Here is an 8212-nt window from a genome sequence, read left to right as displayed (position 1 = left end):
CACCCGAGGGAGGTTTGGCAGCCCCCTCCCCAGCCACAGTCCGTGCCTGCCCAGCAGTCTGTGTGTGTCTCAGCAGCCCCCTGCTCATTCCCACGTGGAGCCCAGATCGGGGTGGGCTGGGCCTTTGGTTTATTTGATCCCTGAAGGGTTTTCTGGGCACTAACTGGCACCCCAAGTTTCTCCTACTTTGAGGAAATCCCTGTGAAAACTCACCTTTTCCGGGTGTCTGTTTCACACCCTCTGCCAGAGACGTTCCCCACTCTTTCTCCAGTTCAGCTGGCAGCAGGTCTCGTGCGAGGTGCGGGGGAGAGCTGAGATTTCAGGCTGCCGTCTTATGGCGGGATTGCTGCGATTAACTGGCTGAATGTGCTAATTCTGAGGACGAAACGGGGAAAGGGGCAGAGATCGAGAGTCAGGGAGTGAAATGGAGAAAATACAGGAAGCATTTCGAGCAAGGGCGAAGTGCAATGACCTGAATCCAGAATATTCTCTGCACCCCTTGTCTAACTCTGGGCCTGATTCTCTTCCGCATTGACAGCCCTTTCCCTGTCTCCGGCCGTGTCTGGAGGGCTTTATGCCCCTGTGCAGCCCCTTCACACTGCCAGGAAGGGAGAGGTGTTATGGAATCTTAGCCCAAAGAGGAACCAGGCCCTGTGTCACCTTCATCCTGGGTTTCAGATGACCCTGAGAAGTTGGGGGGCCACCGGCGCCTAGAGCATGGCCCTGCCACAGAGGCCCCGCCCCCGGTCATCCTCTTCCCCCGAGGCCCCACCCACCCACTGTTCACTCCTCTGGCCCCCGAGGTCCCCCTACCTGCCCCTCGCTCCTCTCCGCCTCTTCCCCCAGGACTCCCCTCACCCCCTGCTTGCTCCTCTCCGCCCCTTTCCCCGAAGTGGGGCTACCGGGGGCCATGGGGCCAGGCACCCGTCCCTTTTCTCTGTCTTCGGTGAGCGGGGGGCAGGGGGGTTCTTGGGGAAGGAGGTGGAGCAGGACAGGAAGAGGCACGAGAAGACGGGGCCGCGGGGGAAAAGGCCAAGGGGGGGTGGGGTGCAGGTTTTGGGGGAAGAGGCGGAGGGGGGATGGGAAGAGGCAGAGCAAGAGCAGGGCATCGGGCTAAGAGGCAGAGGGGAGCGGGGTGCAGGTGGGGCCCCCACTTCTCTGGAGCTTCGCTTCCAGCGCTCGAAAGTTGACCACGGGCCCACGGGCCTCCGGCGGGGAGACCCGCCCCACATCCCCAGCGTTTCTCCCCCGCATGGACGGCCTTTTGGGGGAGGCTCAGCCTCCCGTGGCCTTTTATACGGGCTGCCCATGCTCAGCTCCTTCCACACGCTGGAGAGGAGCAGCACCCAGGGGTGGGGCTGAGCCGGGGGGCGCTGGGTGAGGGGCAGAGGCCTCGGAAGCTGAGACCGCAGGGACACAGCGTGAGGCACCATCCCAGGCATCCCCATGAAAGGAGCAGAACAGGGTTTACCTGGGGTGGGGAGTGTATGGAGAGCGTCTCAGGGTCGGTGGAGATGTATTGCCCTGGTGAGCAAGTGTGGCTAAAACACAGGCCTCGCTGTGAGCAGGATTTGAACCTGCGCAGGGAAACCCGATTGGATTTCGAGTCCAACCCCTTAACCGCTCGGCCCTCACAGCTGTGAGTGACGTGGCCCCCAGCGGCAGTCTCTACTGGAGCGGCTGGAAGCCGAAGGGAGGGAGCTCTCCACCCTCAACGAGCAGCCGTAGCCATGTTGGCAGGAGAAGCTCTCCCAGCACCATAGCACTGTCCACACCGGCGCTTAGGTCCATGTAACTTGTGTCACTCGGGGGGTGGCTTATTCACACCCCGAGCCACATACGTTCTACCGACACAAGGGGGAGTGTAGACGCAGCCTTAGCAGAGACGCGATTGAGATCCACTTCCTGGACACTACTGTGCTAATAAACGATGGTCACATAAACACCACCCTATACAGGAAACCTACTGACCGCTATTCCTACCTACATGCCTCCAGCTTTCACCCTGACCACACCACACGATCCATCGTCTACAGCCAAGCTCTGCGATACAACCGCATTTGCTCCAACCCCTCAGACAGAGACAAACACCTACAAGATCTCTATCAAGCATTCTTACAACTACAATACCCACCTGCGGAAGTGAAGAAACAGATTGACAGAGCCAGAAGAGTACCAAAAAGTCACCTACTCCAGGACAGGCCTAACAAAGAAAATAACAGAACGCCACTAGCCGTCACCTTCAGCCCCCAACTAAAACCCCTCCAACATTATTCAGGATCTACAACCTATCCTAAAGGATGACCCAACACTCTCACAAATCTTGGGAGACAGGCCAGTCCTTGCCTACAGACAGCCCCCCAACCTGAAGCAAATACTCACCAACAACCACACACCACACAACAGAACCACTAACCCAGAAACCTATCCTTGCAACAAAGCCCGTTGCCAACTGTGCCCACATATCTATTCAGGGGACACCATCACAGGGCCTAATCACATCAGCCACACTATCAGAGGCTCGTTCACCTGCACATCCACCAAAGTGATATATGCCATCATGTGCCAGCAATGCCCCTCTGCCATGTACATTGGTCAAACTGGACAGCCTCTACGTAAAAGAATAAATGGACACAAATCAGATGTCAAGAATTATAACATTCATAAACCAGTCAGAGAACACTTCAATCTCTCTGGTCACGCGATTACAGACATGAAAGTTGCGATATTAAAACAAAAAAACTTCAAATCCAGACTCCAGCGAGAGACTGTTGAACTGGAATTCATTTGCAAATTGGATACAATTAACTTAGGCTTGAATAGAGACTGGGAGTGGCTGAGTCATTCTGCAAGGTAACCTATTTCCCCTTGCATAATGACAGGTTTCAGAGTAACAGCCGTGTTAGTCTGTATTCGCAAAAAGAAAAGGAGTACTTGTGGCACAAATAAATTGGTTAGTCTCTAAGGTGCCACAAGTACTCCTTTTCTATTTCCCCTTGTTTTTTCCTACCCTCCCCCCCCCGCCGCCCCCCGGCGCAGACTTTCTTGTTAAACCCTGGATTTGTGCTGGAAATGGCCCACCTTGATTATCATACACATTGTAAGGAGAGTGATCACTTTAGATAAGCTATTACCAGCAGGAGAGTGGGGTGGGGGGAGAGAAAACCTTTTGTAGTGGAAAACACCCATTTTTTCATGCTTTGTGTGTATGAAAAGATCTTGTGTATTTTCCACAGTATGCATCCGATGAAATGAGCTGTAGCTCACGAAAGCTTATGCTCAAATAAATTGGTTAGTCTCTAAGGTGCCACAAGTCCTCCTTTTCTTTTTACTGATAAAGTTTGCGGATGATACCAAGATGGGAGGGGTTGCAAGTGCTCTGGAGGATAGGATTAAAATTCAAAATGATCTGCACAAACTGGAGAAATGGTCTGAAGTTAACAGGCTGAAATTCAATAAGGACAAATGCAAAGTACTCCCCTTAGGACAGAACAGTCAGCTGCACACATACAGAGCAGGACGTGACAGCCTAGGAAGGAGTACTGCAGAAGGGGATCTGGGGGTCATAGTGGACCACAAGCTAAACATGAGTCAACAGTGTAACACTTGCAAAAAAAGCAAACCTCATTCTGGGCAGGATTAGCAGGAGTGTTGTAAGCAAGATACAAGACGTAATTCTTCTGCTCTACTCCATGCTGATGTGGCCTCAGCTAAAGTATTGTGTCTAAGTCGGGGCGCCACATTTCGGGAAGGATGTGGACAAATTGGAGAAGGTCCAGAGGAGAGTAACAAAAATGATTAAAGGTCTAGAACAGGGGTTCTCAACCTTTTTCTTTCTGAGGCCACCCACAACATGCCATTAAAATCTCCAGGGCCTAGTGTGGGAGGGGGAGGCTCTGGGCCGGGAAAAGGGGGGAAAACAAGTTTGCATAGGTATAGTTTGACTTCTGTTTTGGGTGGGCAGGGGCCAGTGAGGCTCAAGCCAGCTCCGATGTCGGGGTCTGGGGAGGGTATGCTACATCCACCCCTGACTCATCTCAGCAGGCCACCCGCCTGTCTGGACTTGGGGGGGGGCCTACAACCAAAAATTATAACTCAAAGGTGGGGGGGCTCAGCTCAAAAAGTTTGAGGTGAAGGGAAAAGGATAGCTAGGGGCTGTGTGCAGGGGGGTAGCTCAGGGTTCAGTGAGGGGGGTAGCTAGGGGCTGTGTGTGGGCAGAGGGTAGCTCAGAGTGCAGGGAGGAGGAAGCTAGGGGCTGTGTGCTCTCAGGGCTCCCCTGCGCTCCCTGTACCCTGAGGGCTCTGCCAGCCACAAAGCAGCCGGGTCCCCCCGCCCAGGCAGCTCTTACCAGCTGCATGAGCAAAGGGGAGCAGCTTCAACCCCCTGCAGCAGCAGGAGACGAGGCAACGCTGCGGCTGCCTGCTCCATGGCACCAGTCAGAGCAGCAGCTGTCCCACGCTGCCGGACTCTGGCTTCCCACCTCCGACCTAGCCAGGGGGTGGAGAGAGGAGGTGGTGGAGGGGGGGTGTGGAGCTACCCCAGGACTGCCCTGCTCTTGCACTGTAGTTGGGGGGGGTGTAACACCCCTGTGTTCCCCCAACTCTGCTCATGGGCTCAGGGCTTCTGTCCCTTGGGGAGCACCGGGGCTCGGGGCTCCAGAATTCAGCCCTGCTGCTCCCGGCTTCAGCCCTGCGGGAGGTGCTGGGGTTCGGGCTTTGGATTTTAGCCACGGGGCCCTGCGGCCCCCCTGAAAGGGTTCATGGACCCCCAGTGGGCCACGAACCCCCTGTTGAGAACCGCTGGTCTAGAAAACATGATCTACGAGAAAAGGTTGAAAGAACTGGGTTTGTTTAGTCTGGAGAAGAGAAGGATGAGAGGGGACATGAGAACAGTTTTCAAGTACATAAAAGGTTGTTAGAAGGAGGAGGGAGAAAAATTGTTCTTGTGAATCTCTGAGGACAGGACAAGAAGCAATGGGCTGAAATTGCAGCGAGGGAGGTTTAGGTCGGACGTTAGGAAAAACTTCCTGCCAGCATAGTTAAGCACTGGAACAAATTACCTAGGGAGGTTGTGGAATCTCTGTCATTGTAGGTTCTTAGCAGGATCGACAGTCACTGCTCAGGGATGGTCTAGATGAGGGGTAGTCAATTATTTTTTGTCAAGGTCCAAATTCTTCATCAATGTACAGTCAGGGGCCAGACTGCAGAGAAAATCATTTTAAAAAATAATAATAACGATAATATGTAAATAAAAAGTTTGTGGGGTCCGTTCAAAAGCGTCTGGCAACCCGGATTTGGCCCGTGGTTCGCCTGTTGACAGCCCCTGGTCTAGATAATACAGGAGAATTACGGAGACCTCGGGAATGGAGGTTGTTCGTAACTTTGCCCAAGCCGTTATGGGCTGCTCCTCAGGGCGGAGTGCTCGGAACGGGGGCTCACACTCTGCAGCGGCTGCCCGGCAAGTTTCTGATTCTCGCCCCCTGACTGCAAGGGTGATGCGTGAGGCACCCGGGGGCGCTTTGGCACCAGTGGGTGCGCAGTGCAGGCCGGGGCCCTTTCAAACGCAGCCGCTCCTCCAGAGCGCGGCAGGCGGGCAGGAGTTCGGGCTCCAGCAGCTGACGCTCTCGGCCAGGTTCCAGCAGCAGCTCAGGGAGCTTCTTTCCTGGACTGAGACTAAGGTTGCAGGCTTGTCCCCCTCCCAGCCAGAGGCGGGAAACAGCCCCTGTGGCTCGTGCCGACCCCAGCACTCCTTCTCGGGAGCTCACAGCTGTGCCTGTGAACCTCAGCGTCTTCACCTGTACGTGGCTGGCCTTCCGCGTGGCAAGTAGTGGGTGGGGGTGGGGACAGGCAGCCCCGATGAGCCTAACTGGACGATGCCATGCCGGCACAGCTCAGTATTTGTTGGGTTTTTTGTTTTTCGTCTCCGCTGCTGCCTGACTGCGTACTTCTGGGGCCACGTGGTGTCTGGCTGACGGGTCCGTCTGTAACTCTGGTGTTCGTATTTTTGAGGTTCTACTGTACTTAGTCCTGCCTTGAGTGCAGGGGATGGGACTAGGACGGTCCTTCCAGTGCTGTGATTCCATGGACAGGACTAATGTGAGTTTTTTAATCTGACTTCCTGCATTACACCAACAATATGATTTTATCCAGCCATATGGCAGCAGGGCTCACCATTCTCCCCGACGCCTCCCCGAACCCCCATTTATCGCCCCCAGCCCCCACTGCCTTCCCTGGTTCCACCTCTATCCCCCCCCTTGCCCCAGACCCCTGCTGCCTCCCTCTCCAAACCCGGGGCTTGCTGAGAAAAGCGAAACAAAGAAACATGCAAGTATCACTTTTCACAGCACACTGACTAGCTACCTGGGAGTCTGTGAAAAGTGATACTTGTATGTTTGTTAATATCACTTTTCACAAACTCCCAGCTAGCTACTGAGTGTGCTGCGAAAAGCAATATTCAACACACAAATATAATTTTTCATATTATTTGTGAGTCTGTAAAAACCCTACATAAATAAATTACAAGGATTTGGACACGTGTCTGTGCATATTTATTTGTTTTTCCTACAGTTACGTATTTTAGGGAAAAGTGTCAGTGCGGCCACCAGCAAGAATTGGTGGGTCACAGTATGAGGCCACCAAAAAATGTGTTTGGAGAACCCCTGGTTTAAATGTACTAATAGGCAAAATCCAAACCAGCCACGTCTGGTATCACCCAAAAGATCTTATTTTTCTTTGGTTCCATGTATACATTTGCTCAGATTTTACTTCTCCATTAAAAATGTAACCAATTCCCAGCTGCCTGGCAAGTGAGAGCTGGCTGAGTTTCCATGGTTCTCCCCGCACCCTTATGGGTGTGCTGCCAAGGGAGCAACACACAGGCCGGCAATGAATCTCAAGTGCCTCTAACTTGCCTAGCTCTTCTCAGCCATTTCTCTTGCTGTGAGCTGCCCTCCTTTTGAGCCCCACCAACTTCCTCACATGCAGGAACAGCAGCAGATTGCCATCTTGGAGCAACAGCTGAGGAAGGCGACTTTTCTGTCAGCACTAGAGTGGTCTATTGTATTGTGCTCTTCTTAAATAAGCAGGATACTGTGATCGTCCAGTGAGCGTGTCTCAGCTTTGTTACGTCGAGTGCTTTAAAAGGGGTGATGCGCTGCACTGTGTGGGCTGAGAAAGATCTCATGTGCTCCCCATCATCAATTCTGAGATTTGCACTGATTGGCATTAAGGCTTTTGGGGTGATGGTTCTATGACTCAAACTCAGTGGCTTTGTTTGGTCTACCAGAGTCTGCGGTTGGTGATCTTCGGGGATGGTACAAGCCTTACCTAAGACATTTAAGCGAGTTAGAATGTGGATGGAAGACGATAGAATGAATGATGTGCGAGTTCCTCCCAGTAACAGGGATAGCCGTCTGCCTCTGAACATAGCTCAATTCTTATTGTGCTTAACACGCTGGAATATGAATGGCTGCTATGGGTGGCTGATAATCTATGAACATCATGTAGTAATTCCTGGTTTTTTAAATTATTGTTTTAGCTGGACGCATGTATAATGTTTGATCAAATACTGTTCAGGGAGAAAGGTATAAAACCATCCAAGTATTTGCTATGTGTAGAGTGGTCATGTTCTGTGGGATACCTTCTGGAAGAACAGTAGTGTGGTTAAGTAATTCGTGTCACATTCTGTGCTGCACCCCTGCACGGAAAAAAGGATTTTCTGCCGCTTACACTATTTGCGGCTTCATTGGGTGAAAATAAAGAAGCAACAGTGGCCAGGTCTAACAAAAATCTTGAAATAGTTCACTGTAAAATTAAAAACCAACTGTGGCTTGTCTTAAGTAATGGTAAGGTGACGTTTAGAAGGAAGCCTCCAGGTGCATCCTCACCTGTTCGTTGATCCAGCACAACTTCCTATACATTAGACTCTTACGACAGTCAGTAACGCTCTCTCTACCTCCACAATAGAGCTATTTAGAAAACGGGAGTTTGTATTCAGTTTGTATGAATGCTGTAATCTGGAAGGCCCAGATCCACAAAGGTATTTTGGTTCTTGACTTCCATTGGATTTCAGTGGAATTTAGGAGCCTAAATTTTACCTTGGTGGATCTGGGCCTAAGTAATTGCAGTTTGACAAACATGAAAGATTAGTAATTTGTGCAAAATAAGAAGTAATTAACAAATGAGGACCATCAGAATCCTTGTCTGAGGACTCC

At 51.9% G+C, this 8212-nt stretch overlaps 1 non-coding gene across 1 annotated transcript; it reads right to left on the bottom strand.

The window, feature by feature from the left end:
* Positions 1-1556: 1556 nt before the first annotated feature.
* On the bottom strand, positions 1557-1638 carry TRNAS-CGA (transfer RNA serine (anticodon CGA)). Its single transcript has one exon. It is a non-coding gene; the product is annotated as a tRNA-Ser (tRNA).
* Positions 1639-8212: the final 6574 nt, after the last annotated feature.

The sequence above is a fragment of the Caretta caretta genome, chromosome 11 (genome assembly GCF_965140235.1).
Source record: "Caretta caretta isolate rCarCar2 chromosome 11, rCarCar1.hap1, whole genome shotgun sequence".
NCBI lineage: Eukaryota > Metazoa > Chordata > Testudines > Cheloniidae > Caretta > Caretta caretta.
Note: the sequence above shows the minus strand (reverse complement) of the source record. Positions and strands in the feature narration are given on the sequence as shown.